This window comes from Cervus elaphus, chromosome 25, assembly GCF_910594005.1.
Source record: "Cervus elaphus chromosome 25, mCerEla1.1, whole genome shotgun sequence".
Taxonomy (NCBI): domain Eukaryota; kingdom Metazoa; phylum Chordata; class Mammalia; order Artiodactyla; family Cervidae; genus Cervus; species Cervus elaphus.
The window spans coordinates 31363380-31389909 of record NC_057839.1 but is presented as its reverse complement, the minus strand read 5'-3'; the positions used below and the strand labels follow the sequence as shown (position 1 = coordinate 31389909).

Genomic DNA, 26530 nt, shown 5'->3' with positions numbered 1-26530 from the left:
ACTGAACAACAACAACAATGGACACCATATTTCAGCACTAAGATAAGATATGCATTATGTTCTCATCAACCCAAGAGACATGGAAACCAATCACATATACTGCAAGTAGTCCTGACTCTTCTCTACATATCAAAGAAAACGTTGTTTCATTGGCTTACTAGAATATATTTTCTGAAATGCAACTGGAAAATATGTTAAATAACCATAACCACATGAAAAATAATGCTGATACTATTTTATTGGAAGCATTTATTTACAAAATATTTTGAATAAGCTGAAAGATACTATGGTGAAACATCTTTGAAAAAAGTATTTAGAATCCCCTTTTCTCTTAAGATTGCTTTAACTATTCAGGGTATTTTGTGATTCCAAGCAAATTTTAGGATTGTTTTTCTATTTTTGCAAAATGTCACTGGAATTTTGATAGAGATTGCATTGAATTTGTAGATCACTTTGGGTATTATGGACATTTTAACCCTTTCCATCTATGAACACAGGATATATTTCCATTTATCTATGTCTTCAATTTATTTCTTCAGTGTTTTATATTTTTCAGTGTACAGAACTTTCACCTTCTTGGTTAAATTCTTTTCTAAGTATTTCATTCTTTTTGATGCTTTTATAAATGGAATAGTTTACTTAATTTCTTTTTTGGATAGATCATTGTTAATATATGGAAGCACAACTGGTTTCTGTGTTGCTTGTATCTTGAAACTTTACTGAATTTGTTTGTCAGGTTTAATAGTTTTGGGGCGTGTCTTTGGGGTTTTCTATATAAAAGATCAAATCATCTAGAAAAAGAGACAGTTTTACTTCTTCCTTTCTGATTTGAATGCTTTTGTTACTTTTTCTTGCCTTATTACTTTAGCTAGAACTTCCAGTACTACATTGAATAGAAGTGGTGAGAGTAGGCATTCTGTTTTGCTCCTGATCTTAGAAGAAAAGCTTTTAGTTTTTCACCATTGAGTATGATCTTAGCTGTGGGCTTGCCATAGATAGCCTTTATTATGTTGAGTTACATTCTATCTAATCTAATTAGTTGGGTTTTTTCACTAAAGGATATTGAATTTTGTCAAATATTTTTTCTATATCTCTTTAGATGAGCATATGACTTTTATCATTTCTTTTGTTAATGTAATCTATTAAGTTTATTGAACAAGAGAACAAACCTGGAGTCATCACACTTCCTGATTTCAAACTCTATTAAAAAGTTGTAGTAATCAAAGCACTATGGTTATGTCATAAAAAGGCATATAGATCAATGAAACAGAATAAAGACGCAGAAATAAACCCATGAATATTTGGTCAAGGAATTTTCTACAAAGGTCCCAAGAATACACAATGAAGAAATGACAGTCTCTTTAATAATTGGAAAACTTAATAAATGAATAAATGGAGTTGGGAAAACTGGATAGCCACATGCAAAAAGATGAAACTAGACACCTATCTTACATACATACACAAATGTCAACTCAAAATAGATTAACGACTTAAATGTAGGGCTGAAACCGTAAAACTCCTGGAAGTAAACATAGGGGAAAAATTCCTTGACATTAGGTTTTTTGGCAATAATTTTTTTGGGTTTGACACCAAAACAAAGACAACAAAAGAAAAATAATTAAGTGGGACTAAACCAAATTTAAAAATTTCTGCCCAGCAAAAAGCAAACAAAAATCAAAAAAATTTTTAAAAAGTATACGAAATGGAGAAAATATTTGCAAGTCATCTATGTGAAAAGGCATTAATATCTAAAATACATTAAAAATTCATGAAGTCAACAGCAAAAAAAAAAAAAAGACAACCTAATTAAATAATAGCAAAGGCTCTGAATTTAACCTAGTTAAATTAAAACATGTCAGGTTCTGACATTTTCCAAAGAAGATCTACAAATGGCCAATTGGAATATGAAAAGGTGTTCAGCATTACTAAACATCTGGGAACCACAATCAAAACCACAATGAAATACCACCTCAAACCTGTTAGAATGCCTATTATCAAAAAGACAGAGATAATAGACATTGGAAAGAATGTAGAAAAAGAGAACCCTTGTATACTATTAGTGGGAATGTACATTGGTATATCAATTATGGAAAATTGTATGGAGTTTTCTCAAAAAAATTAAAAATAGAGCTGTCAGCAATCTCACTTCTGGGTATATATCTACAGGAAATGAAATCACCGCATTGAAGAAATAGCTGTATTCCCATGTTTGCTGCAACATTATTTTTTTTTTTTTGCAACATTATTTAAAACAGTCAAGATATGGAACAACCTAAGGGTCTGCTGACAGATGAATGGGAAAATGAGATACACACACAGACAATGGAACATTATTCATCCTTAAAAAAGAAGGCAATTCTATCATTTTAGCAAATAGGTGAACCTGGAGGACATTACGCTAAGTAAAATGAGACAGGAAAAAAGACATACAGGGACTTTGTTGATGGTATAGTGGTTAAGAATCTGCCTCCCAATGCAGGGGACCCAGCTTTGATCCCTGGTCAGAGAACTAAGATCCCACATGCCTTGGGGCAACTAAGCCCTTGTGCCACAACTAGGGAAGCGCACATGCCACATCAAAGAACCCACAGGCTGCAGTGAAGACCCAGCTCAGCCGAAAGTTTTTAAAAAGAAGACAAATACTCTATGTTTTCACTTATATGTAGAATCTTAAAAAAAAAAAAAAAAAAAAGTTGAGCCAGAAAGTATAATGGTGAGAGAGGTAGAAGAAATAGAGTGAGATTCATTAAATGTACAGACTTTCACTTACAAGGTGAGTAAGTTCTAAGCATCTCTTGTATAGTATGGTGACTCCGGGGAATGGTTGTGTTAACTAATTAATACCTTGACTGTAGGAATCACTTAAAAACAGATATATCAAATTATCACATTGTATAATATAAATGTTTTATAATTTTACTTGTCAATAACACCTCAGTAAAATTGGAAAAAAATTAAATCAAATAAAATTTCCTTTTCTGATTGTCATGGTACATTTTTCCAAGTCTTAGAATAGTTCATGCCAAATCCAAATCTCTTTTCTTCATGGGGATGATGCTGAATCAGGTCAAGTGGAATAAGAGGATTATAGATGTATTTCTGCTAATGGATTTAGCAATCTGGCCTCAATCATTTTGAATCATATAAGTCAAGATAAGAAATATTGGGTAAAGGTGTGGACATGATACTTGGAACAAAGAAAACTGTCTCACAGTGGTGTTATATGATTTATTAAATAACACATGCATATAGTTCTAATATGAGTGTAAGCTATACTAGGATCATGAAAATTAATCAGTAAAGATTTCAGTTCACTAACAGTTATAAATGCCACACCCACTGTGTGAAATATCGGATAATGATGAACTGTTACTTTAACGACAAAATCATTATACAGGTAATATAGGCAATAAGAAGAGATGTCTAGACAGGGAAAAAATTAACCATTCTTTAATTTCATAGGAAACCACTACCAAAATGAAGAGGAGTTGACTATTGCTGTTGTTGTGTAAAGTGTGTGAACTGACAGTCTCTCTAAAAGAAAGATGATGGCCAGGAGTTTCTATTCTAGTCAGTCTAGAGCACATTTTTTCAATGGCAAGAAGTCATTTCTTGAATTTGAATTGTAGATAGTGAAGATGCACTGCCCCCAGGTGTCTGCACTAGGATTTATTGGATTAAGAAAAGCATTATTTTTTGCTCAAGGCAAATTGGCCTTCAAGAAAAAGAAATTTGTATTTTTTATCATCGTATTTTGTGTTTTTATTAGAGCTTTGGTTCTTTCTTCAGTTGTATCACAAAAGATAAAAATGAAAATACTGAAGTAGCAAAATCTTCTTGAAGAGAACTGAAGAAACTGAAGAAACTATTATAATTGCAGGTATATTTCAATGGAAGTTCTTTATTTGAAATTCTTTATCACAGAAGTATAATAGGGCATTTATCAACATTGCAAGCTTTTATGGCATAGGTAAAAATGTTGAATTGTGTTGAGAAACCAACTATCTTAAATCATATGCCAGAGAAATAAACAATTTCTTTTAAACAAAATAACAAAATAAATAATTTCTTTTAAAAACCTAACCCTCCTAGGACTTTCTGTTCATGCATTAAATAATATATTTGAAGCTATATATATATATATATATATATATATATATATTCAAAGTTAGATCAAAAATAATGTGTACTGCCTTTTTAATGCATGTAATATATTTTTCTAAATGCTTTCATGTGCATTATAACACCTGATTTCATCTTGGAGTCTGGAATCAGTAATCCAGCAAAATGAGTCAGATATGTTCCAAAGATGGAGTAGTATTGCAGCATTTTAAGTATATATTCAAATGCTAATACCCAAGACTATTACTTCATAACACAGACCCTTAGAAAATGAAAAATTCCACCTACATTTTATTCTCCTGAAACAGTCACTAATGTTCCTATGTCTAAGGACATGCAAGTATAAGAATAATTGCAAAATTCTGCCAACCCACTTCACTTTTCTTAAAAGGCAGTACACATTATCTCTAAGAAGTTTGCAGAAATAAAATTAATGAAGTTTAATTCTGTAAAGTTGCAAATGTACCAAAAAGTTGTTAATCCTAGATACATACACAGGTACAATAAGAAAGACCAAATAGTCCTTGCTCATTTATCTATTTAAATTTGAAATAAAACAGACCTGAACTTCTACCCCTGTTGACTGAAGTGTAGTCTTTGACCATGGTCAGTATAAGTCAAAGGTTGTCCCCACTGGGTTTATCAACTAGTTTCATTCCAGAATTCTACTTCAGTCTCTCAGACTTCAATTTTCCCAGCACCTGACAATAAAGATTCTAAAAATTCTCGCTCAAGGGAATAAGAAACACAAGTTTGCTTCGTGTGTGTGCTTAGTCGCTCAGTCATGTCTGACTCTTTGGACCCCATGGACTGCAGCCCACCAGCCTCCTCTGTTCATGGGGATTCTCCAGGCAAGAATACTGGAGTGAGTTGCCATGCTTTCCTCCAGGGGATCTTCCCAACCCAGGGATCAAACCCAGGTTTCTTGCTTTGCAGGCAGATTCTCTACCCTCTGAGCCACCAGTTCAGTTCAGTTTAATCGCTCAGTCGTGTCCGACTCTGCGACCCCATGAACTGCAGCACGCCAGGCCTCCCTGTCCATCACCAACTCCTGGATCTTGCTCAAACTCACGTCCACTGAGTTGGTGATGCTATCCTACCATCTCATCCTCTGTCGTCCCCTTCTCCTCCTGCCTTAAATCTGTCCCAGCATCAGTGTCTTTTCAAATGAGTCAGTTCTTTGCATCAGGTGGCCAAAGTATTGGAGTTTCAGGTTCAGCATCAGTCCTTCCAATGAATATTCAGGACTGATTTCCTTTAGGATTGACTGGTTGGATCTCTTTGCAGTCCAGGGGACTCTCAAGAGTCTTCTCCAATGCCACAGTTCAAAAGCATCAATTCTTTGGTGCTCAGCTTTCTTTATAGTCCAACTCTCACATCCATAAATAACTACTGGGAAAACCAAAGCTTTGACTAGATGGGCCTTAGTTGGCAAAGTGTCTCTGCCTTTGAATACGCTGTCTAGGTTTGTCATAGTTTGTCTTCCAAGCAGACAGTGTCTTTTAATTCCATGGCTGCAGTCACAGTCCACATATGTAAATTATGAATGATAATAATTTCTCATTTATCTCATAAATTAATTTGTTAGAATGAAACTGGTAAAATGCCAGGTCCTATAAGAACAAGGTTATATTCAAATTAAAATTTTTATAGAGGACTTAATCTCTCCCTTTCTGTGGATATCTCTAAATGTAATTCATAAAGCCTAAGTGGAAAATGGTTGCAATATCTGACTATTTACAATTTAAAACTATTGTAAAATAAAATAGCATATAAAATAAATGACCCAATAGAAAATACATTATGATTGTGATAGATAAGCCACCAGGGAAACCCTCACAAAAATATCCTAATAGCCAAAATTGCAAGAAATTGGTGTTGAATAAATCAAGAAAATGCAAATTGAACTACATACATTTCTGTCTCTTCCACAGCATAAGGACACATATTAGAATACTGCATAAGAGCCTCTGCTTACAGCAGATCAGGAGCTAGTAAGGCTTTTTTTTTTTTTTGTCTTTGGAGAACAATTTGATAATATTTATTACAACAAATATGCATAACCTTTGATAGAGCAATTCCACAATCAGTAATATCTCCAAAAGTATAAAAAATGATGCTTAATGTAGCATTGTTTGTTGAAGTGAAAAAAGTTGGAAACAATCTAAATATTCATTAATAGAGGATATTCTATCTAATTAATACATTAGAACCTTCTACCAAGTGATTAATGTAAAGAAAATGCTCATATAATATTTAAATATCTCTGAGAAATACAGTAAATTAAAGATAATGAAAGAAAATTATGAGGAAAACATATTAATAAAACAGAAACAACCATGCACATATACATGCTATTGTGCTAGTACTGTGTATGTGCTAGATCAAAACAGAGAGAGAGAGAATATGCAAGCTAAACCATTATCCTGAAAGTGAAATTGTGAACTGTATGATGACAAAAAGAAAAATTCTCCAATTTTACATGCATACTTACAGTGCTTACATATTGTACCAAAAAAAAAAATACATATAGATATGCATCATTTGAGACAAACTAAACCAGACAGATGGGACTGAAAAAGGCACTGGGCTCTATTTTATTCATTCGGCCAACAAGGTTGTTATTAATTAAGATCAACTGTATGTGTTTTCCAGGGGGCACAGTGGTAAAGATTCTGCCTGCCAATGCAGGAGATGCAAGGGACATGGGTTCAATCCCTGGGTCAGGAAGATCCCCTGAAGGAGGGCATGACAACCTACTCCAGTATTCTTGCCTGGAGAATCCCCGTGAACAGAGGAGTCTGGAGGGCTACAGTCCATGGAGTCATAAAGAATCGGACATGACTGAGTGACTGAGCATGCATACATAAAAAGTATACATGGGATATCAAAAATCAGGATAAATGTCATAAAACATGTGCCTTAATGATTAAAAAAAGAGAGAATACAACAAAGATTAAGTATCAGGACTATAATAAATGCTTTTCTTCCCAGGAAGAATGAGTATTTTTGTTTATCTATATTTTATTTGTTTACCCATTTATTAATCATTTTTTAAATATGTCCTAAGTACCTGGTTTCCTGCATGCCTTTGGGCACAGCCAGATAGAATAATAGCTAGTCTTTAAGGTTCCACAAGTTAGTGAAAGGAAAAGCCATGAAACTTTGCCCCGAAAGATCAGAAGAAATTTGATTGAGCTTAAAGACAATTTTGAGTTCTTCAGGAGGATCACAATAGGAATGGACATCTATATATGAAAGCAAGAGGACATGAAATAGCATGACCTACTCTGCTTTAGCCCCATGCTTTTGTCTGGGGATCTGAAGATTAACAGAACACAGGGAAGAGATAAGTAGGTTGTGTGAGAGTGGAATGTTTGTGGCAGCTGTGGATATCAGAGTGGAAAAAGGGTCAAGTCATGTCAAGATATATTAACAAATGGTCTTAGAGAACAATGAGATATTGGCTATAAGAAGGAGGAATGATGCCAAGTTTTCTAAGATTTTTTTTTTTTTTAATTTTGACACCAAGAACTAAATGGGATAAGCAAGTAGAGAAACAAGTTTTGGAGAAACATGAGTTTTGTTTTCAATATAGTAAATCAAAGCTGTCTCTTCAGAGTGAATCTTTGTAAACAGGTGGACACAAGGAAATAAAACTAAATAAAAAAGTAGCACTGAGAGTTATCAGTAAGTAAGTGGAAATTTATGCCAGAGTAAAATGGTGAGCCAAGTTAAACAAAATACAGTAAAATGGGAAGGGAGAAAAGAGTGGAGTTCTGAGCAAAACCAAACAATACACAGAGGATACATTAGAAAATATCTACAAAGGAAACAAACTGGAATAGTCTTCAAAACAAATTTCCAAATAGCTATCAAAAAAAAAAACTGTAAGATTAATTAGGAAAAGGAAGTAAGGAGTAAAAGAGAGTAGTAACTAGTTGGGGAGGTCCCACAGACCCTAAACTACAGTATCTGATTCCTAGGAAAAGAAAGCAGACATGCAATCAAAATTAAAGGAATTGGATATACATTCACTAGGAATGCCAAGTCCTAGGATTCCTACAGAAAAGAGGTTTTCCTCATGTGAGATACTCATGTGCTTAGTAATACACATGTTTTAGGTGTACAGTTTTTATTAAGCTAAGAAGAAAATGCTTAGAATAAAAATATTTGAAGTTCCTTGATTTATTCCAACAGAGATTTGTCCTTGTGCTTTTTGATATTTTCCCATTTCTCAGTTTTCAGTTATATATAAAGTAGGCATAGGTATTCTCGAAATTGAAACATGAATAAAGCAGAGTCCAGAAATCAACATCTGATTTTTTATCAAAGGTGCAAATGCAATTGAATGAATGAAGTAAGCATGATCTCTTCAATAAATGATGCTGAAACAATCGATGTCCATATGCAAAAGTAAAAAAAGGGACCTAGATGGAGATCTCATATCTTACACACACACACACACACACACACACACACACACACACACCCCACTCAGAGTGGGTAACAGACCTAATGTAAAATGTAAAATTACAAAATTTTTAGAAGAAAATGTAGGAGAAAAATTATGTAAATTTGAGTTTTGAGATGAGTTTTTAGGTATAATATCAAAAGTATGACCCATGAAATAAAAAAGGTAAGCTAGACTTAATTAAAATTAAAACTTTCTGCTCTGCAAAAGTCATTCATAAGAGAATGAAATGACAAGACAAATTATGGACTAGAAGGCAATATTTGCAAAAGATATGTGACGAAGGACTTATCCAAAACATGCAAAGAACTCTTAAAACTCAGCAATAAGAAAAAGAACAACATGGTTAAAATTAAGCAAAAGATCTAAAGAGGTATCTCACCAAAGAAGATAAACAAATGGCAAATAAGCATATGAAAAGATTCTCCACAACTTTTCTCATTAAGGAAATTCAACTTAAAGCAACAATGAGATACTATCGCACACTTATTAAAATGGCTAAATTCCAAAACCAGACAAAGCCAACTGCTGGCAAAGATACGCAGCAACAGAAACTCACTTTCATTGCTTATGGGAACACAAATGGTACAACCACTCTGGATGGCAGTTTGGAAGTTTCTTACGAAACTAAAAGTGGTCTTATCACAGGATGACAAAATTCCATTCTTAGATATTTACTCAAATGACTTACCCATGTACATCCACATAGAAATCTACAGCAAATGTTTAGAGCAGTTTTATACATGATCATTAGTTAATGATAATGTGTTCATATTGGTTCATTAATTGTATGACAAATAGACAATACTAATGGAAGATATTAATAATAGAAGATACTGCATATGGGGTATACAGCAACTCTGTACTAACTGAATCTTTTATGTAAATCTAAAGCTTTCTAAATTTAAATGTTTACTTCAAAAATTAACTTTGACATGGGATAGAACCATTTTATAAAACACTGAAATTCAAATAATAGTTATTAGTGACTAATCTAATTCGGGTAACATGATTCTTTGGGACACTAGCCCACCATCTTCTAAGTCTGCTGCTTTCCAAATAAATTTGCCATTCCTTGACCCAACAACTTGTCTCTCGATTGATTGGCCTGTAGTGTGGTAATAAGAGCTTAGACTCAATAACAAATCTACTTGGAAATCTATAGGCAGCCCTGAGAAAAATGTTCTCTGTTTGGGGTAAAGGGTATTAGAGAAAGGAGAAAGACAAAGGAAAGATTCAGAGTAAACAGCCAAATAAAGCACAGATGAGGATAGAAAAGATGCAGGCCATGAAAAAAACTGAGACCGTCCCCCCCCCTTCAGATTGGAATATCTATGTTTAACAAAGAACGTGATGGAATCTTAGATAGAGTCATTGCTGTAGTAGTGATGTCACTGGCTCAAGTATAAGTGCGGTGAGATTAAAGAATGAAGTTGTTCACACCCAAGTTAAATGAGTCTTTCTAGTCTCATTTTATTTCAAACTTTTTTCAGATTTTAATAGTGAGAAGTGAAATTCTTTGCTGAGAAGTAATTAAAACCATACAGCTAATTAAATAAAAGCAGATTGGAAAATAAGCACATTTTTAGTATACTGAGCTTGTGAGTTTACTGCAAAATGTATGCACTGGGAAAACAGCTTTGCTATGAATTAATCCCCAATGGGCTTTTAAACTAAAATCATTTACAACCAAATTTAATTTTTAAGAAGTCATTAAGCTTCTCTTGAACAAGATGTTTATTTGAATATTGCTTCTATTAAGTATTCATAAAAAAAACCCTAAGCATTTAATCTGACATAGTACCTAATTGACATAGAGGCCAGATATCAAGGTTATAGTAATCACTGACACTAACTGACTTTGCAAACTTTGGTAAATCAATTACTAGTGTGAGTCAACCCCACTCATAGTACATATAAAAAGCTATTTCTGTCCCACCAATCACAGAATTGTATTAAGGTTCTAGAAAATCCAGTGTTTCAAATATACAACATGTAAGAGCATCTTGTAAAATTTAAAAATGGCTAAGTAATATAAATTGAAAAGAATAATCCAAAATAATAAAAGATATTTAAAATATAGTAACTATCCACTATTTACTAGACAGATAACTTTTAGGAGGAGTAGTTATATAAACTGAATTAAGTTTCTAAAAGGAAGCCTAAGGAAGTGAGTCATTAAAATATCTTAGCCATTAAAATTTCCTGGTAAATCCCATGTCCTGAGAACTAATCATGTCCATTTTAAATTTCAGGTATATGTTGAAAATTTCAACTTTATAATGATACAACAATTAATTTTATTTATTGAAGCTCTTTTAAAATACACAGGCACAATTTTTCAAATTTCATAAATATCATTTGATCTAGAGAAATTAAAATAAGAATCTATTTAAACTGAAAAGATAGTTTCAACACTGAATAAAAATAAAATACATACAGTAATATAAATGGACTATAAAGATTCCATGTTACTTTGACAGTATTATTTTATTTTAGCATAAAACTACAAAATGGAAAGGTCAAGAGATAGACAATCTACCAGACTGATAATCAATGAATTTACAAAATTTGTCTAGGCAGTACTAATAAATACTGTAGATACAATAAATTAACCAAAGGGCCAAGGAATGCCAAGAGCCCAAATTCCCACCAGAGATGTTCAATCATAAATGTGCTTGTAAGCAAGCCCAGACTAGGATTCTAAAATTAGATCAATTTCTAATTATTACATTATGTATATACCAACCGGTCTGATCCCCTGAAATAAATATGGACTCTTCTTTTTTCAGAAATCCATAGTAGTTGGCATTTCTTATTACATTCTATCTTTTTTTATAGCAATTGTTTCTTCAAATTATTTGATCACAAACCTGCCTGGGTTTTCTTTTTTTATGTTTTGCTTTTTTTTCCAAGTTATCATCTTAAATAAGATGTTCTTTGGAAAACATTTGGGAAGTGGTTGTTTGTAACCACTGCTGTATTCATCAAAAGATGACTTCAAGAACACACTTGAAAAATGTGCCATGCCTTATTCATAGATGTGTACAGTGCTGGATTTACAGTGTCATGTACACAACATATGACACTTATTGAAAAGCACTCACCAGTAAATTCTGCTTCTCATTTGAAGAATTTAGTAGGCACAGCATTTTGAAATATGATAATTTAATGTCCAGAAAGACTAAAAAAATCTAAAAGATACCATGTATTAATTTAAAGTATAGTGAAAGCATTTAAGGCAAACTTAAAGAACTTAAAAATTATTAATTATTTTAGAAATGATGTAGTCTTAATGCCACCATTTAGTAAAATACATATAATAAATAAAATATTTTTATTTAAAAAAATAAAAAATAAATAAAATATTTTTATTTTTAAACTTTTATTTACATATAAACAAACTAGTTGTGAAATAGTTCTCAAACTTTACAGTAAATTTTATGTTCATTTAAAGATACAGGTATAAATTACAGAGGTTTAAATATTATTTTAATTTAAAAATATTGGATGTGAAATAAATAATAAAGTGTTCAGCATTAAAAATTGTAACATATCAACATCTCACCAAAATGGCTAAAGTTTAAAAGACTGACAATACCAAGTGCTGATGAAAATTTGAGTAACTGAAATGTTTTGATAGCAGAAAGTAAAATGGTAAAAACACTTCAGAAAACTACTTAAATACTTTTAAAAAATCAACACATATATCTCAAAAACTCAATCATAAAGACACACATCCAATTGAAATAAATACATGTCCATCAAAAGATATGTACAAAAGCTGGAATAACCAAATATCTATCAAAAGTTAAATAAATGCATTGTTACTTATTATTTATTCAAGGCATTCTAAGAAACAAAGAAAAAGAATGAACTACTGCCATGCAGAGACAAGGAGAAACCTCACAAACATAATGTCGTGATGGAATAGAACTAATAACAAACTAAAACTATAGTGGATACAGATTTTCAGATATTGGGCAACAGGTAGCAAAGAGATAAAAAGTGAAGTGAGCCCACAATGTGGTCCATGACTAGGGGTACTCTACGCTCAGTGATGGACAATAGACTGATGGTCTCACTGAGCTTTGGAGACAGAAATTGGAATCTGGGGACTGAAGAGGAAGCTGGGAAGGGTACCAGAGAGAAAGCATCTCCAAAAGAGAGAACTAGGGAGTCTAATAATATTGATCATACAATTAATCATCTAAACTATTTTAGGGAACAAAAGACCATACTATTAATAATCATGACAGGACAACACATATAAATTTGACATGTCTTTAGCAAACAGGTATAATCAACCCACATCCATTTTCCTTGTTTCCACAAAGAATTTCTGTTGAAAGTTGGTCCTAAACTTTATTCTGAAACATATTGGTTGTCTCTGTTGGAGGCTCTTTTCCTGCCAGACCCAGTTGAGAGATTCTCTCCTGCAGTCCATGTTCATAGTGCATCTGGTTTATATGCATATATGCAGTCACTGTTAACTGAAACTCCATGATGGATTAGAGATTCTGGCTTGAACAAACTTAGAGCATCGCTCATATACTTTGCCAAACTCAGCTTCCATGGATCTTTTTAAGGGGCTGTCATGGTTCGCCAATCTTAAAAATATACTAAAAAATGTGAATTGTGCACTTTAAAAGGTTAAGTTTCAGTCAGTTCAGTTCAGTCACTCAGTCGTGTCCAACTCCTTGAAACCCATGGACTGCAGCACACCAGGCCTTCCTGTCCACCACAAACTCCACTTACCCAAACTCATGTCCATCGAGTCAGTGATGCCATCCAACCACCTCATCCTCTGCCATCCCCTTTTCCTCCTGCCTTAACTCTGTGCCAGCATCAGGGTCTTTTCCAAGGAGTCAGTTCATATCAGGTGGCCAGAGTACTGGAGTTTCAGCTTCAACATCAGTCCTTCCAATGAATATTTAGGACTGATATCCTTTAGGATGGACTGGTTGCATCTCCTTGCAGTCCAAGGGACTCTCAAGAGTCTTCTCCAACACCACAGTTCAAAAGCATCAATTCTTTGGTGCTCAGCTTTCTTTATAGTCCAACTCTCACATTCATACATGACTACTGGAAAAACCATTGCTTTGACTAGATGGACCTTTGTAGGCAAAGTAATATCTCTGCATTTTAATATGCTGTCTAAGATGGTCACAACTTTTCTTCCAAGGAGCAAGCATCTTTTAATTTCATGTCTGCAGTCATCATCTAGAGTGATTCTGGAGCCCTAAAATATAAAGTCTGTCACTGTTTCAATTGTTCCCCCAACTATTTGCCAGAAAGTGATGGGACCGGATGCCATGATCTTCGTTTTTGAACGTTGAATTTTAAGACAATTTTTGCACTCTCCTCTTTCACTTTCATCAAGAGGCTCTTTAGTTCTTCTTTGCTTTCTGCCATAAGGGTTGTATCATCTGCGTATCTGAGGTTATTGATATTTCTCTCAGCAATCTTGACCCCAGCTTGTACCTCATCCAGCCAGGCATTTCGCATGATGTACTCTGCATTTAAATTAAATAAGCAGGGTGACAATATACAGCCTTGACATACTCCTTTCCCAATCTGGAACCAGTCTATTGTTTCATGTCCAGTTCTAACTCTTGCTTCTTGATCTGAATACAGATTTCTCAGGAGGCAGGTCAGGTGGTCTGGTATTCCCATTTCTTGAAGAATTTTCCACAGTTGGTTGTTATCCATGCAGTCAAAGACTTTGGCGGAATCAATAAAGCAGAAGTAGATGTTTCTCTTATATTCTATTGCTTTTTCGATGATCCAACAGATGTTGGCAATTTGATCTCTGGTTCCTGTGCCTTTATGAAATCCAGCTTGAACATCTAGAAGTTCACAGTTCACGTACTGTTGAAGCCTGGGTTGGAGAATTTTGAGCATTACTTTGCTAGTGTGTGAGGTGAGTGCAGTTGTGCAGTAGTTTGAGCATTCTTTGGCATTGCCTTTCTTTGGGATTGGAATGAAAACTGACCTTTTCCAGTCCTGTGGCCACTGCTGAGTTTTCCAAATTTGCTGGCATATTGAGTGCAGCACTTTCACAGCATCATCTTTTAGGATTTGAAATAGCTCAACTGGAATTCCATCACCTCCACTAGCTTTGTTTGTAGTGATGCTTCCTAAGGCTCACTTGATTTCTCATTCCAGGATGTCTGACTCTAGGTGAGTGATCACACTTATCAGGGTTATCTGGGTCTTGAAGATCTTTTTTGTAAGTCCTTCTGTGTATTCTTGCCATCTCCTCTTAATCTCTTCTGCTTCTGTTAGGTCCATACCATTTCTGTCCTTTATTGTCCCCATCTTTGCACAAAATGTTCCCTTGGTATCTCTGATTTTTTTGAAGAGATCTCTAGTCTTTCCCATTCTATCCCATTTTAAGTTTCACAGAGTTGAAATAAATTTCTATGTCCAAGATGGAGCCACTCCATCTTGGCACATCTTTGGTGCCATGTCAGTACCAGAACTTACATAACTTTGCCATCCCTGTAAAGCCATTTGATTAGAAATGCAGTATATCCAGTCAGTCAATCCCAAACACCAAACCAACCCTTGGCTCTATACTTGCTTCCCTGTGCTTAATCCATTTTTTATTTTTCTTATCCTTGCTTCTTATTCTTTACCCTATAAAAAAGGTTCCTGCTTTCTGCCCTATGTTGCAGTTCTCTGGATTCTTGGGAATGAATACTGCCCCCTTCATGAAATATTAAACTACTGAAATGTTACAAAGAATTTTTTTTAACTTGTGTCGGGCATAAAACACTAGTCCAAACTTTCTATCAAGTGATTTTAGTTTGGGATCCTCATGAAATCTCCACTTCAGTCACGCTGTTCTAAATTTGCATCTCAGCCGACTTCCCTGATGATCCAGTGGTTGATAATCCACCTGCCAATGCAGGGGACATGGGTTCGATACCTGGTCTGGGAAGATTCTACATGTTGCTCAGCAACTAAGCCTGTGCACCACACTCTGGAGCCCACAAGCCACAACTACTGAAGTTCAAGCACCCTAAAGCCCATATTCGGCAACAAGAGGAGCCACTGCAGTGAGAAGCCCACCCACTGCAACTAGACAGTGGCCTCCTGCTCACTCCAACTAGGGAAAGACTGCACACAGCAACAGAGACTTCATGCAGCCAAAAATTATATAAATAATAAAAATGGTAGATATGCACCCAAAATAAAATCAATATATTTAGATTTCAGAAAGTACAAATGGTGAATCTCCAAATGTCTCTCCCATAAGGTTAGCTCTAGTTCTCTTAAGTAAATTGGCACACCAATCATTTCATTGTGCCTCCACTTTATCTCCTATGCCAAAATCTAGCACAAGTGATTTGAGCATCTAGTTGGGGAAAGGAGACAGGTTTTCTCTGTATAGCATGTCTCTTCAAAACAATTGATATTAGAAGGACAGTAAGGGGAGGATCAGAGCTAGCTAAAGAGTATTCTTCTATGTAGTAAATAAAAATTTTGAGAATTCCTCCTTGCAAGGACCTGATTTAAACCATCTTTATATAGCTCTCACTATAGTTCATGTTTTACATTTATCTATTTATCTGATCTTTCCCTTCAAACTATAAACTCCCTGAGGGCAGGGTCTGTGTCTTCTCTATCTTACAGTTTTTTCATACCACCTCTCCCAATTTTCTTCCTACAGAAGGCCCTTAACTGTGTTTTGAATTAATAACATTGGGTTGTATTCAGGTTTGGAGTTTAGAATGCTGCATAATGGTTCTCTTTCTGGAACTCATGCTGCTCATAGTGGAGAGCAGTAAGTAAACAATTCATTATAGGAATGAATAAACAATCCTGCATTCTGTGAAAGCATCCAAGGAAATGATACCTATGGACACAGGATAAAAATAAAAGCAATGTTGTGGGCCCTCTCTCCCAACAGCTTCAAATATGTGCTTTGATTTGAAACAGATGGATTTTCTTTGAGCACAATCCTCTGACAGCTAAAAATAAAACAAATGCCCTTTCTGATACTTTAGAATACCCAAGGCCCATGATTCAAGAAAATATATGGAGAAATGTTATCACTTATTTATCTCCTGTAAAGAGTTTCCAAAATAAAATTGCTGATGCTGCTTAGCTTGGTTCGTGTAAATATTTTTAAAGGAAAGAATCTAGATGCCTTTTTGTGCCTCAGCACTATGATAGATAAGATGTAAAAAGACTCTTAAGACCCTAGAAATAAATCAATAATATTTTTATATATATTAGAAGCTGTTTTAGTTCACAGAATACTCAGAGAGGCCTCATTTGATTTCTTTCTTGTAAGCATTTGGGAGATACAAGTGTTTTATTTCAATTTTATAGATGAGGAAACTGAAGGGTACAGAACTGAGGTGATTTTTCCAAAGTCATCACCCCAAGGTTAATGCGTCCACATCCTGAACTCTTTTATTTTTTAAATCATGCAGTTTTGCTACTGATCTTTTGGTACTATAGTGTTCTTATTCCCCTTTATTCTACCTTGGTGCCTGTGGAAAATATTGCTAATGAGGTACTTTCCTCTAGCAGGGTTACCATGTGATAGCAATTTCCACCTTGACTCAGAGCAGTAGGAAAGATAACAAAGGAAAAATCACAAAGAGCATCTGCTGATGATAGCAAAGGCTGTAGAGGGGCTAGAATGGAAAATTCTGGGAACAAGACTAAAGCTTCCCTTAAAAGCTACACAGCACTTTATGCATGGATCTCTCAACAATTTTTCTTCAGTCATCAGTAGATGACAATGATCTAGAATGTAGGACTGCAGTAAGCAATTTTAAGTGGGCTAACCATAGAAAATGACCTGAGAATTTGCATGTACTGCCACAATTTATATACAACCAAGAAATTTTATGGTACAGCATTAAATAAGAATGACAGCTAGTTAATGTCTATAAGTGATGACCTTCCACTTCCCTCATGTCTTTGCAATAGCAGCGGATGCCTTATACCAGTATTGATTCCTGCCATTCTAAAGCTGCTTTCAAAGGCTTTTCTACTGCTGCAATAAGTGCCAATGCAGCTATATTGCTCCGCTTTAACTAAGCTCTTTCCATTATAATCTAAATCCTACATGCTTCATGCCAATTACCATAACTATCGGCTTTAATCTGACATTTCAAAAAACAGAATTTCAAATATCAAATACACATTGCATATTTCTCTTCCTACAAAAACATTCAAACTGTGCCAGTACATGGTTTCAGGATTCATTCATCTGATCAAAAATTAAGTAATAAACTGGTTGAAGAAAAACTCTCAAGTCAATTTTGGAAGAATTGAGGAAAATTTTATTATGGACTGGATGTTAAATGATATTAAGAAATTATGTTCTTTTATTAGGTGTAATATGATATTATGCTTTTTAGGGGGAAGACTATTTTTAGGAAATTACCAATTGAAGTATTTGTAGGTAAAGTGTAATGATATCTGCAACTTACTTGTTGAATTTAATCCAAAAGTAAATATACATATGTACACACAGAGAAAGTTATAGATGATAATATAGATTAAACATATGAAGCATATATAAAAATTACTGAATAGTTTGTGGATACATTTGCTAACAGAGGAACTGAGGTAAAACAAATAAAACAAAGTTCCTGACTTCATAGTCCAGTAGTCTAATTAAAGGTATGCAAATATAATAACTATTGCAATTTGTAATGAATATAGTACTAGCAGTGGAGGAGGTAATGGCAACCCACTCCAGTATTCTTGCCTGGAAAATCCCATGGACAGAGGAGACTGGCGGGCTACAGTCTACAGGGTCGCAAAGAGTCAGATATAACTAAGCACGCAAGCACACATAGTACTAGCAGTAGGTTGCAAGATACTCAAAAGCATAAAAGGGGAAGAAAATAATTCTACCTACAGATGTGAAGTAAAGATTTCCAAAGGGAGTGATGCTTATAGAGGGACTTAAAAATATATAAATGAAAAGGGAAGACATTGGCAGAGGCAAGGGATGGGCATCACCGTAGAAGCCTGAAATAGCATAAAAGGGTTAGGAAACAGCACACTCTAGGTGACTAGGCCACTGAGCATGAGCTGGAAAGAGTGAGAGATGAGTCTGGAAAGTCATGCAAACTGGGGATCTGATAAGAAGAGTACATTCTATTAAAGAGTTGCAGCATTTTCCTAGAGGCAGTATGAATCTTTAAAAAAATTTAAAATTGTTGTTAACTTGACTTATTGTGGTGATCACCCCACCATATATACAAATATGGAATCATTATTGCATATATCTGAAACTAACAATGTTACATGTCAATTATATCACAATTTTTAAAGAGATGTTAAGAAAAGGATGGGCTTCCCAGGAGGCTCAGTGGTAAAAATTCCACCTGAAAATTCAGGAGATACCCGGGGTTGGGAAGATCCCCTGGAGGAGGAAATGGCAATCCACTCCAGTATTCTTGCCTGGAAAATCCCATGGAGAGAGAAGCCTGGTGGGCTACAGTACATAGGATCACAAAGAGTTGAACACAACTGAGCAATTACACATGCACATATGCAAGAAAGGGTATGGCATGCTCATTAATCCGTGACTTATCAACTGAGTAGTTATTTGAACTCAGATCAAAACAACTTCTTGGTCAGCATCTTACAGAAATAATCCTAAATATCCCAACAATTTGAAGAAAATAATGACAATTTTTCTGATTAAGTGAGCCAAGTCTAACCAATTAGGCCCAGAGAAAGTATACCAATGGAGATTAAATACTAGAAGCTGTTAACTAAATAACACATAAATAAATATGTGCCAATTAAGAAAATATGACATGCACTTATAAGGACTAAAAACTAAACCAAAGAAAAGATAATTTAAGGAAAATGGTTCACAAATATTAGAAGATTAACTTTTAAAGGAAACCAACCCTGATGTTGGATAGCATCACCAGTTCAGTGGACATGAACTTGAGCAAACTCCAGGAGATAGTGAGGGACAGGGAGGCCTGGCATGCTGCAGTCCATGGGGTCACAAAGAGTCAGACACAACTTAGCAACTGAACAACTCTGAATATTCATTGGAAGGGCTGATGCTGAAGCTGAAGCTTCAATACCTTGGCCACCTGATGCGAAGAGCTGGCTCATTGGGAAAGACCCTGATGCTGGGAAAGATTGAGGGCAGGGGGAGAAGGGGATGACAGAGGATGAGCTGGTTGGATGACATCACTGACTCAATGGACATGAGCTTGAGCAAATTCAGAGAGACAGTGAAGGACAGGGAGGCCTGCTGTGCTGCCATTCATGGGTAAAGGGTCAGACACAAGTTAGTGACTGAATAACAACTTTGAAGAACTTTTCACCAGTGTGTTAATCCACCCATGAACACTGAATTTTTTTCATCAAAGATAATTGGCTATTCATTCAAGCCTATGAACAAACAACCCTCCTAAATTTTTAGGAGTCACTTGATACTGGATAACAAATGGCAAATGAAGATAAGGTCTCAGTGAAATGATTATCCAAAACGGAAACTATGTTTTTTTTTTTTAAGCCTATATTTACCTTTTTTTTTAAGCCTATATTTACCTTTTAAAATTTGGTTTGTTTTTTTTTAAGCCTATATTTTTTTTAAGCCTATATTTACCTTTTAAAATTTGGGTTTTTTTAAGCCTATATTTACCTTTTAAATTTTGATTTTTTTTAAGCCTATATTTACCTTTAAAAAATTTTTTTAAGCCTATATTTACCTTTTAAAATTTGGTCAGTGTAAGATTAGCTTGGTTGCATCCTCAGACTCAATTTCCCTATTTTTTTTAATTTTAACTTTTTCTTCACAAATCATATATACTGAATACTGTAAGAAAGTATATTTTAAGTAATTTTTCATTTTAGTTCTGTCAGATGCTGTGTGTATGCTGGTAATGCTGTATATTATCACCCTACATATTTAACTACTATGCAGAGTACATCATGAAAAATGCCAGGCTGAATGAAGCACAAGCTAGACTCAAGACTTCTGGGAGAAATATCAACAACTTCAGATATGCAAATGATACCACTTTGATGGCAGAAAGTGAAGAGGAACTAAAGAGCCTCTTTTTTTATTTATTTTTTTTAATTGAAGGATAATTGCTTTACAGAATTTTGTTTTCTGTCAAACCTCAACCTGAATCAGCCATAGGTATACATGGGAGCCTCCCTCCCATCTTCCTCCCCATCCCACCCTTCTAGATTGACACAGAGCCCCTGTTTGAGTTTCTTAGCCATACAGTAATTCCCGTTGGCTATCTATTTTACATATGGCAATGTAAGTTTCCATGTTACTCTTTTCATACATCTCGCGCTCTTCTCTCTCTCCCCATGTCCACAAGGCTATTCTTTATGTCTGTTCTTCCACTGCTGCCCTGTAAGTGAATTCTTCAGTACCATTTTTCTAGATTCCGTATATATGCATTAGAATATGGTACTTATCTTTCTCTTTCTGGCTTACTTCACTCTGTGTAATAGGTTCTGGGTTCATCCACCTCATTAGAACTGACTCCAAGGCATTCCTTTTTATGGCTGAGTAATATGCTATTGTGTATATGTACCACAACTTCTTTATCCATTCATCTGTCAATGGACTTCTAGGTTGCTTCCATGTTCTAGCTATTGTAAACAGTGCTGCAATGAACAATGCGATACATATGTCTTTTCAATTTTGTTTTCCTCAGGGAATATGCCTAGAAGTGGGATTGCTGGGTCATATGGTAGTTTTATTCCTAGATTTTTTAAGGAATCTCCGTACCATCTTCCATAGTGGTTGTATAGTTCCCTTTTCTCCACACCCTCTCCAGCATTTACTGTTTGTAGATTTTTTGATGATGGCCATTCTGACCAGTGTGAGGTGATATCTCATTGTAATTTTGGTTTGTGTTTCTCTAATAATAAGCGATATTGAGCATTTTTTCATGTGTTTGTTAGCCATCTGTATGTCTTCTTTGGAGAAATGTCTGTTTAGGTCTTTTTCCCACTTTTTTGGGTTGTTTGTTTTTCTGGTGTTGAGTTGTATGAGTTGCTTGTATATCTTGGAAATTAATCCTTTGTCAGTTGTTTCATTTGCTATTATTTTCTCCCATTCTGAGGGTTGTCTTGTCACCTTGCTTATAGATTCCTTTGCTGTGCAAAACTTTTTAAGTTTAATCAGATCCCACTTGTTTACTTTTGCTTTTATTTCCATTACTCTAGAAGGTGGGTCATAGAGGATCTTGCTTTGATTTATGCCATCAAGTGTTCTGCCTATGTTTTCCTCTAAGAGTTTTATAGTTTCTGGTCTTACCTCTTGATGAGGGTGAAACAGGAGAGTGAAAAAACTCATGTTTCAGAGTGAAAAAGTCACGTCTGACTCTGCAACCCCATAGACTGTAACCCAGTAGGCTCCTTTGCCCATGGGAATTTTCAAGGCAAGAATACTGGAGTGGGTTGCCATTTCCTTCTCCATGGGATATTTCCAATCTAAGGATCAACCCACGTCTCCTGCGTTGGCAGGCTGATTCTTTACCATGGTGCCACGTGGGAAGCCTGCTGTGTATACAACATACTCCTAATTACATGAGATGTTCTAACTTCACTTTTCAGACTTAAAACTTTTTCAGGGCTCAATATAACACTATTTAATTTTTTTTCTCTAATGTATAAGAATGAGGGATTAATGGCTTATAATCACATGGTTATAATCCAGTATGGAAGAAAAATAAGAATTTTAATGCAAAGATCTATTTAGAAGATAGTTTTTGAGAAATTTTAGAAATAAAGTAAATATACTTAAATATAGTTTCTTAATAGATTGCTGGAAGAGTACTCAAAGAAAAGAAAAGAGACAAGAAACTTTAAAGTAAACAACATTAAAATCCTTAGTAAGCACTTGTATACTAGATCCCTAGGAGGAATTATCACATCTGCTGGGATTTTTCCTAATGTGAATTCCTGGGCTACCAATTAGAAATGGAAAATTACTTGAGTTGTGCATGTAGCCCAAGTAACTAATCAGAGTCTAGGATTCTCCCACACTAGCCTTTGGTCATACCACTAGAAGAAAACAAAGAAAATGTTGACATTGTCAAAGAAGAAACAGGGAGGTCTTTATCTACTTAAAACTAGGATGGGTGGAGTAGAGGGAAGCAGTGAGGTTCTGAAATCTCCTTGAAGCAGCTCAGATTAAAGAAATCAAAGCCACAGTCTTTGCTACCTGGGGAATGGACAGTTTGGGTTCCTTCAGCAATGATCCCTCTGATAAGCCACCTTGCGGAGGCTGCTCCTCCTGCCTCATGGAGCTTTATCTCAAGTGCGCAGTTTCCTTTTTTCCTCTGCTTACCGTGTTTCATTCGAGGATTTGAGTACAAGAAACATCAAAGTGATCATACTTATGAAATAATGACCTCAGATTTTCCTGTTCTTGACCCTAGCTGAACTTCTCAAGAAGAAATGGCCCTTTTACAAGCTGTGATGGACTGTGGCTTTGGAGATCGGCAGGAGTAACCAATCAGATGTGCACCAAGCCCAAGGAGGAGCGTGAGAAGCACTCTATGAAGCATTTCATCAATAACCCTCTGTTCGCATTACCCTGCTAAACCTGAAGCAAGCGGAGGAGGCAAAAACTGCTGACACTGCCATTCCATCTCACTATGCAGATGACCCTCCCCGACCTACCTCTGACTCCTTGCTTTCTCAGGACGTGGCGGGATACATGCCAGCTCAAGCAGATTTCATAGAGCAGTTGGACAATTATGCGAAGTGGGACTTAAGAGATATTGATTTTGTCGAAGATGACTGGGACATTTTACACGCTCTGAAGATGGCTGTAGTAGCTATCTATCATGCCAGGTTAAAGGAGAGACAAAGATTAAAAAAAAGTTATGAGATTAATCAACCTTGGGAAGTTTCAGTTAATGGAACGACGATACCCCAAGGAAGTCCAAGACCTTTATGAAAAAATGAGGCAATTTGCAAGGATAGTGGGGCCAGTGGAGCCTGACAAGTTCATTGAAAGCCAGGCATTGGAATTTGAACTCCGAAGGGAAATCAAAAGGCTCCAGGAATACAGGACAGCAGGCATTACCAATTTTTGTAGCCCCAGAATCTACAATCACCTCAAGAAGAGGAACCCATCAAACGCAGAATGCACTCCGAGATCCCCCAGTACATCCAGGACAGCAGCGTCTGCCTGCAGTGGCTCCGCCCGCAGGCTGACATTGATTCTGGCTTGAGTCATTCTGTTGGAATGACTTCGAATTCAGGTAGACGAAGTGTACTGCCCTTGAAACTCAGTGGCCTCCCTGGCAGAGAGAAGTTGAGTGAAAAAAAAAAAAAGGAGCTCTGTCAGATGGTGAGGTTGGTCCCAGGAGCTTATTTAGAATACAAATCTATTCTACTGAACAAATGCAACAAGCCAGGGGGCTTGAAACTGGCACAGGCAAGAGCACTCATCAAGATAGACGTGAACAAAACCCAGAAAACCTGTGGTTTCCTCATCTGAGAAGGATACATCACCAAAGCCTGTGAGGCTCCCCAGGAGTGTTGTAGGCCAAAGGGCCGCAGGGCATTCTGGAGCCTCGTTTTTTAACTGACTTCTCATTGAGAAAAGAGGGAAAGCAAAAAGGAAATCTTCAGTTGTATTACAGTCTACTTTCTTCTCCACCCTGCTTTAAAATACTCCTGTTGTTGGTATTGTGCTGCAGAGTTATGTGCTAGATAAGCTATTATTAATTGTGTGTGGGCATTCATTCCTAACACCTCTTGTAACTAAAACAAGAACCATAGTACCTCACATCACAGTAGTGGTAGAAATAGAGCTAAACCAGTCTGTAGTCCCAGGAGTCCAGTTCAGATCCTTGTACCTGTTTGGGAGGTTGGTTTTCTGATTATCTGTTTTGCCTTCAAACATTACAGACAGACGTAAGATAAAGAGGCTATATAAAGAGAAAGCTTTCTCCTTCTGTCTGAGGTTTTCTTTTTAAGCTAACAACTTGTATTTATGAGCAGAAAGGAGGAAAACCTCCCCGCTGATGGTCTTGTCCCAAACTGTACCTTGAACTTGAATGTCTGGCTCTATAATCTGCAGTCTGACTCTCTCATCTGCAGAAGACTTTTCGAGTAGGTTACACCAGATATAAAATGTCTCTGTTATTTTTAGAATGAATGGATTAAAATGTTTTGCTACTTAAAAAAAAAAACTAGGATGAAGAATGCAAGATGCAAACAGCCAGATTATTATTACTTTTTAATCAAGAAGCACCTGAAATAATCCTGCTAAGTTTTCCATTGAGTTCATGGCCTAGAAAATTTAATACAGCCCTCAGAGAGCCTGTGGGCACAACACAAAGGTGCCATCTAAAATTTGAAATATTTAAAGTCCCAGTATAACCTTTAAAAATGCTTGCAAATTTTGTATTCTTCTCCTTAATATATCAATGCTTCTTTTGAAGTAAAAATGGCTTCAGCTACCTACAAGTTAAATTACTAGCCTTTTTCATAAATCTTTGAATAAAATCAATGCTTTCTAAGAGAACCATGCTTATTTCCAGCTTTATATTCCCAAAGCATACTCAGCTGGAGAAGAATGACCCAGAAAAAATCTAAAGGTTTCCATGTAAAGATCATATGCTTAGGATAACACTGAGGTCTCTAGTGCTCCAGAGAAGGACTATCTGCTCTTCAGTTAGTGACGACTTTTGGTATTTTATTCACTCATTCGTGTCTGATTCTTGCAACCTCATGGACTGTAGCCCACCAGGCTCCTCTGTCCATGGGGATTTCCCAGGCAAGAATACTGGAGTGGGTTGCCAGGGGATCTTCCCCACCCAGGGATTGAACCTGAGTTTCCTAAAATGTAGGTTCCCACCAGGGAAGTTGATATTTTAGAGATATTTTTCATTACTAGGGGAACTACTAGTACTACGATACTACTGGTCATGTCTTGAGATCAGAGAAGAAAAAGAAATTACACTTTAGGTTAAACTAAGAAAAATTCAAGGGAAAAACAATGATTTTCCCAGCTTTGGCCATGCTATGCTCATCTTTAGAGCAACAGCAAGTGAACTTAGACGTGAATGCCACGATTTTGCCAAAAGAAAACTGTAAGGTTTTAGGTCCCACAGTAGTCAGACAGCATAAGGTGAGGCAGCATGATTAGAAATCTGAACAAGAACTTTCTTTTCCTTCTTTTTTCAACTGACCATATAATTGACTATATTTGTTGCAGGTGTACAACATAGTTTTTCAACACATACACATTATGAAATGACCTCCATAAATCTAGTAACCATCTATCACCATACAAAGTTTTAAATTATCATTGACTATATTCCCTATGCTGTACATTACCTCCACAGGACTAATTTATTATATGACTAGAAGTTTGTACTGGGCTTCCCTGACAGCTCGGTTGGTAAAGAATCCACCTGCAATGCAGGAGACCCTGGTTTGATTCCTGGGTTGGGAAGATCCCCTGGAGAAGGGAAAGGCTAGCCACTCCAGTATTCTGGCCTGGAGAATTCCATGGACTGTATAGTCAATGGGGTCACAAAGTCAGACACAACTGAGTGTAAATGCTTTGCTGTGCAAAAGTTTATACTTATTAATCTCCTTTGCCAATTTATCCATTCCTCCACCTGCCTCTCCTTTGGCAACCCACTGGTTTGTTACCTGTATCTATGAGTCTGTTTCTGCTTTGTTTGTTAATTTGTTTTTATGTTCCACATACAAGTGAAATTATACAGGATTTGTCTTTCTCTGACTTTTCTCACTTTGCTTAATACATTCTCGATCCATCTATGTTGTTGTAAATGGAAAGATTTCATTCTTTTTCATGACTAATATTCCATTTCATAAATTAACAACATCTTCTTTATCCATTCACCTATCAATGGACACTTAGGTGGCCTCCAAGTTTTGGCAACTATAAACCACTGTGCTGAACAAAGGGTT

At 35.7% G+C, this 26530-nt stretch overlaps 1 pseudogene; it reads left to right on the top strand.

Moving 5' to 3' along the window:
* The first annotated feature begins 22800 nt into the window (after positions 1-22800).
* On the top strand, positions 22801-24167 carry LOC122683641 (annotated as a pseudogene).
* The last annotated feature ends 2363 nt before the right edge of the window (positions 24168-26530 follow it).